This window comes from Aristolochia californica, unplaced genomic scaffold (assembly GCF_029961685.1).
Source record: "Aristolochia californica isolate CCGP_79_NKW_82.1479 unplaced genomic scaffold, dmAriCali1.0.hap1 SCAF_8, whole genome shotgun sequence".
In the NCBI taxonomy this organism is placed as follows: Eukaryota; Viridiplantae; Streptophyta; class Magnoliopsida; order Piperales; family Aristolochiaceae; genus Aristolochia; species Aristolochia californica.
In genome coordinates, this window is record NW_027182279.1 from 16,887,474 (window position 1) to 16,894,236 (window position 6,763).

General features: G+C 39.8%; 1 pseudogene; it reads left to right on the forward strand.

The window, feature by feature from the left end:
- Nucleotides 1-347: 347 nt before the first annotated feature.
- On the forward strand, nt 348-1,769 carry LOC137938323 (E3 ubiquitin-protein ligase AIP2-like; annotated as a pseudogene).
- Nucleotides 1,770-6,763: the final 4,994 nt, after the last annotated feature.

Sequence of the window (6,763 nt, forward strand, 5' to 3'; positions counted from 1 at the left end):
AGTAACAACGCCGGAGGTATTGCTGAGATGGCTGACATGAGTCACAGGATATGCGAAATAATTGATGCCCTTGAGGCCGCTGGAACCACTACTACAGCTATTGGAAGAGGGTTTGCCTTTGGTTCAGCGGCCTTGGTGTCTTTGGCTCTCTTTGGTGCCTTTGTGAGCCAAATAACTGATGCCTTGAGGCCACTGGAACCACTACTGCTGCTATTGGAAGGGGGTTTGCCATTGGTTCAGCCACCCTGGTGTGTTTGACTCTCTTTGGTGCCTTTGTGAGCTGTGCGGAAATTTCCACAGTGGATGTTTTGACACCTAAAGTTTTCATTGGGTTGATTGTGGGTGCAATGCTTCCATACTGGTTCTTTGCCATGACCATGAAGAGTGTGGGAAATTCAATTCTTATTCTCTGGAATTTCACTTCCCTTTCTAAGACACTAGAGAAGCTACAGGAAAGAAGGAAAAGCGAGCTAAAACTAATGGTGTTCGAAGATTTTATGAAGCAAAAATTGCAAGAGCTGCAGAAATGGCTAGGGAAGAAACATACGTTTGAAGAAGCCGTGTCTTTGATCCAATCCATTCTTCTTGAAACCTATTCTTATGCTTCTTCCTCACTTTGTAAATGCATTTATTCTATAATTTTTTGGGCTGCAACGATCTTGCAGACTAGATATATAGCACCAGGATTCTGGCATGCAGGTTTGAGGCTTTTTGAAGATGCATAACGCATTTTTGTTGAGTCTTCACTGAAGGAGCACCTAGGAGCATGCACTGCTAGGGCTCTTGAACATTTAGATGAGGTAGAGAATGGACCCCGGGCCTCAGACTCCACCAAATACTCCGTACAAAGATTCTAGATTTCTATTTGAAGGACATTTAACAGTTGGACCTGAGCCCCGGCCACCTGCATGGCTTGTGGCATAGAATTTACTTACAACTCTTGGTACCACACAAGAGCAGGTTAGTGCTTCTAAGTCTTCTCAATCCCATGGGGAGAGTAATAGAACAAACAATTTTGGTCCTGATGCTGCTTCTGCAATGCTGGAAAAGTTGGTAAATACTAAGCTAGAAATCAGTGGTTTGCAGGACCTTGATTCTGTCATTGAAGCTTCACTACAGGAAATTGGTGTTGACAAAAGAAGCCACCTCCAGCCTCAAAAGAGATGGTTGCAAGGCTTCCAATCATCACAATCACACATGAAATCTGGGTGAAGCTAGGGAGAGAGACAAAATGTGCAGTTTGCAGGGAGAACTTGGTTATAGATGACAAGATGCAGGAGTTGCCTTGCAAGCTTTTATTTCACCCAAATTGCCTCAAGCCATGGCTGGATGAGCATAATTCGTGCCCGATCTGTAGGCATGAGCAACAAATAGATGACCATGCATATGAGAGCTGGAAAGAACGTGAAAAGGAGGCTGAAGCAGAAAGGAAAGGTGCAACAAATGCACTCCGAGGTGGAGAATATATGTTGAATACTATTGGTGCTTCTACCATAGTAGAGTAGTTGGATAAAAAAATTGTTAATTTTCAGAGGAAACTTTTTGCCAACTGGGGGAAAGTGTGGAGGATTTCAGATACCGAAATCTCTCCTTCCGGGGTGTTACATTGCAGCGCTTACACCGCTTGTGTTATCCAGTGGGTTGACGTGGATGCCACAGATGCTACTTGGGGAGATATGGCAACGTTTTGGCAAGCATCCCTACCTTCAAGCTTGAGGACAAGCTCTTTCTCCAGGAGGGGTGTAATGTTAGCAGGCCGAGTCATTTAAAGACGCCATGGCTGAGTCAATTACTTTGGCTGAGTCAATTACTTAGTCATTAAGTTACTTAGTTAGTAAGTTAAGTCAATTACTTAGTCATTAAGTTTATTTACATTAAATTCCGTGGAGGGGCAATCTGTAATTTTCTCTTGAACATTGTTGACATGATCACTATTTAGGGTGTAAGGAATGGAAAAGAGACAAGTCTGAATTTAGGTTAAGCAGAGGGTTTTGAGTTCTCCTAAACGAGCTCAGGGGTGTGCGTTCTCCTTAACGAACCGAGGGTTTTCAAGCTTCCCTTTGGCTTGATTTTCTTTTCTTTTCTTCTTCTTCCCTACTAATCGTTGTGTTAGATCCGGGATCATAACAGCTTCCCCCACAAGAATGGTATCCCGAACATCATTAAAGATCAATTTCCCATTGCCTAAATAGTTGCTAACATCAACCCTCATAAGCTCCCAACAATTTGGCAAAGACGCCAAAAGAATTAATGCATGAACCTCATCATCAAATTTAATTTGAACGGATGTCAATTGATTAACAATTATGCTAAACTCATTCAAATGTTATGCTACTGATGTTTTCTCTATCATCTTTAAATTGAAGATTTTTTTTTGTGAGATGTACCTTATTATTTGTGGAAGGTTGCTTATACATGTCAAACAGAATCTTCATCATCCCCGCTGTAGTTTTCTCTGACCCCATGTTGTGAGCAACGTTCTTTAACAATGTTAATGAGAATACTCCCAACACCTATCTATTGATGAGATTCCACTCATCATCCTTTATACCTTTTGTTTTCATATCCAAAAGTGGTGCGTTCAGCTTTTTACGGTATATATAATCTTTGATCTGCATCCTCCTGAACTCAAAATCCATACCATCAAACTTGTTGATTCCAAGTGTCAATCCTTCTCCGCCAGCCATTTCTTTCAATCACAAACCAAAACTCTCATACCAATTATTAGGAATTAGATGCTCTAATTTCAAACTAATGAGATCAATAATAATAAACATGAAATAAATAAAAGCAAGCAACAAAAAATAACAACAAGATTTATATAGGTTCGCCTTGAGGTTAGACTACATCCTTGCTTCCCCCGCTACAATAATCTACTATGAAGATGAAATAGTTTACAAAGAGAAACCACACACACTTACAGGTGCTTTTCTCTAACATCTGTGGCTACAACTCCAAATGCTCCTCAGGATGATGATACTCATCAAAATGATAAAACCCTAACAACGGTGCCCCCATAAATAAAAATAAAATAAGGGAATTGGATTACAAGTGTGAAATCCCCACACTACCCTTAATGACACATCAATCAATATATCGTGTCAGAGGGTAAGATTTAATTAGGCTCCACAACTTAACATGCAGGTCATGAAAGATTCTTCAAAATATAGGCCTAGAGATGACCCGATGGAGTGGGAGCTTATATGTCTAATTTTTTTTCCTTTTCAACTGTCAAAAGATGGGTCCAAACCCACGCGACCAAGGAAGGCCCACACATCCAAAAGATGTGGAAGATGGCTCAAGGCCCATAGACCAAGGAGAAGGCCCACAGACCCATAAAATGTTGGAAGGATGGTAAATAAAGAGTCGTCTCTTAGAGATGGAACTGGTGTAATTAGTTTAAGTACCAGGGACATAATTGTAATAATGTAGGATTATTAATCTATAAATTGAGATTTAGGGGAAGGGTTAGGAGACAAGTCCATAACCTCTTCTTCCTCCTATTTTCTCCAATTACGCGTCTCTCCTTTTCTCCATGAGCTAAATCTATGGAGTCCTAAAAATAAACATGGTATCAAAACATGATTTTTAGGACTCGTATTTGTAGTTTTTAGAATTCTTGATTTATTTGGGTGCGTGATTCTGTGTCTTCTCCTTTTTTTATTTTAAAATTTCTCGATCTTATTTACTCTATGGGTTTTTTCCCTTACATGATTATTCAAAGTCTGTTGTTGTTTGTCTTTACTGCTAATAATTCTCTGCCTTGATCCTATTTAGGCAAGGTTCATATTTTTATTTGTGTGATTTAATATTGGATATCTCTTGGCTCCTTTCCATTGTTTTTCGCCGGTTACCGGTTGCTTGGTAACATAAATATTTTTGAGTCTTTGTTAATCGACGTAACCACTTCAACTGGAAGCTAGAGAATCGTTGTGCTACAATATTGGGCCTCCACATGATGCAGATAGGATTGATGGTTTTTGGGAATCCTTGGCAGTCGTTGTTTCTAATTATTGGCTCCTAAGAATCCTTACTGATTCTGGTTGCTGATTTTGTTATTCTGTGCATCTGTCATTGGATACCAGTAGAGTAAGAGAATGTTTCTAAAGTAGTTAGTCTCCACGTATTCATCTGCTGCTGATTATATTGTGAAATGCTTGTCTGCATTAGAGTGTGTATGGTACTCGTTATTCATCTGCTGCTGTAGTCTCCATGTAACAAAGCAGAGGGAGCATTAATTTTTTTGTAGTCTGGTATGTGGTGGTCTTGATGTAATCAGAGCAGAGGAAGCATTGAATCATCATCATTGAAGTCATTCCTTGCTGCTGCAAAGGCAAGAATGGAAGTGGCAAGCTCAGACGCAGCTGTCTCTGAGGAAACTTGCCCACATTGGTGAAGCAATTAGCGACCCATTCGGATTCCATATCACAATCTCTGGTCTGTGTCATTGCTTTTGTTTAAGGATTGTTACAACAAAGAATTTCGGTTTGGAATTTCTATTTTAGGGGTGTTCCAGATTTCCCGCTGGTATTTCTGTTTGGACATCTCATTAACAGAAAATATGCATCCTTTTAAGAAGCATAATTTTTGGTTTGGATTTCTGTTTGGATAACTGCATCTCATTAGCAGGAGATACGAAGCCCTTCAGCAACAGATCAAGGCTTTGTCATCTCCTTCAGCTCTATGATTATTTTAGTTTTTTGGCTTTCTTTGCATCATTCCTGAGAGGAGAGTCTCCACCATCTGAGTGTTGAATCCTTTTCCTTCCGACATCACTTGGCTCTAGATCAGTCATTAGTCGCTAGCCATATAGTGATAGTTTTATTACTGAAAAGAGTAGTACCAATGTCAAAAAATGAAGAGATGTTTGTGATGCTGAGAAGACTAAAAAGAAACTTTTATTGTGGTCTTTATATCAGAGTCGTATATGGTATTACTATTACACCTTTGGTCCCTATCGAGAAGCAATATCTGATCTATGATAGGGATATGGAGTGCGAGGAGGCGATGAAGAAGGTAGGGAAGGAGGTGCAAGTGTTGTACATCCTTCATCTTGGGCACTGATTCTACATGAAATAAATTGCCGTCATCTCTGTCCTCATCCAGTCCACATCCACATGCATTTTCCACCACGCTTGTCAATTCATCTAAACTAGAGTAATTGGCTCAGAAAAGGAGAAAGTAGAAATCTTCGTCGCCGAAAAGTAGAAGAAGAGGGATGCCATGGCGTTTGCAACAGCTGCGATTCAAGCACCAGTGATGGAGGCGATGAATAGTAGACTCTACTTGTTTAGTTGTTGTCCTGTTGCATGCTTTCCTCATATAGCTGTTGAATTTATAGAAAAGTGAAATACTTCATTGATATCAATAACTTGTTGTAATCATAGTACATGAACTTCTATTTATAATAGTAGAAGGTAGTAGAGTCCAATTAAAATAAAACTACCCTCGTCCCAATTACACCCAAACTCTAACACTTAAAGATAAATCCTAACATAATTAAATAACTCAATATTTATAAAAGACAAACATAACTCAAACTAAAACTCTTCTTGGTCGTGACCCTAAGATAAAGATACTTTTGTGAGTCCTTCTTGATCTTCCAACTGATGTGATATGGATGCCAACTCTTGGTAATCATTGTGGGTCCTACTTCTTATGGGTTTGCGCCTATCTTGTGGGCCTTCCTTGGCCATGTGGCCCATCTTATAATAATCTTACATATGTGGTCCTTGGTCGTTTGGGCTTTGTATTATCTTCCAACACTCTCCCTCAAGCTAGGGGTGAGAGAACAACATGAACTCCCTGCTTGCTGCAAATGATGTATATAATATTTTTGTATAAAATGGCACATCTTCCAATATGCCTTTATCTTCCAACATTCCCCCTCACGCTGTTGCGTCCTTCCATGAGGCCCTGCGGCATTATAAGTGAGAGTAAAAATCACTCCTAGCCAGTCTTAATGCTGGATGTAGGGCACACTCCACTGTTACCGGTAGTGTGTCTCTCAGCATTGCTCTGAAGTGTCCACCACCGTGTCCCTACACAGGACAACGACTCTCTAGTGGTAGGAGACATAAAAGCCATTACAAGGGGGATAACATAGATGTAGTCATAAGTTCTTCCGTCATGGACTTCCAACCACAAATAGTTTTCATCTTTTTGACGGGGATGAAGTTCCTCCATTGTGGACTCCCAACCACAAATAATTTTCATCTTTTTGAAGTTCCTCCATCGTGGACTCCCAACCACAAATAATTTTCATCTTTTTGACAGGGATGAAGTTCCTCCGTCATGGACTTCCAACCACAAATAATTTTCATCTTTTTGATGGGGATGAAGTGCCTCTGTCATGGACTCCCAACCACAAATAATTTTCATCTTTTTGACGGGGATGAAGTTCCTCCATCATGGAGTCCCAACCACAAAAAAAATTGATCTTTTTGATGGGGTAAAATAAATGATGACATGAAGCCACCTCTTATTCAATAATAATGTCCCCAAAGAGATATAATAGCTGCAGCTAAATATAACATGACCATCTTCCAACACATATAACACGAACCAAATAGTAAACTTTGTCAAAGAACCCATGAAATAATCCGATATAAAAATTTCTTCTTTGATGCACAAGCTTCATCTTTCGTGCTCTCCCTTTCTTGAATATTTTGGTCACATAAACTTATCCACAACATAAGGAATAAAATACATCTTTCTTATTCTTCTTCTACTTCTCCCCCTCAAGCTGGAAGGTAATGGCAAT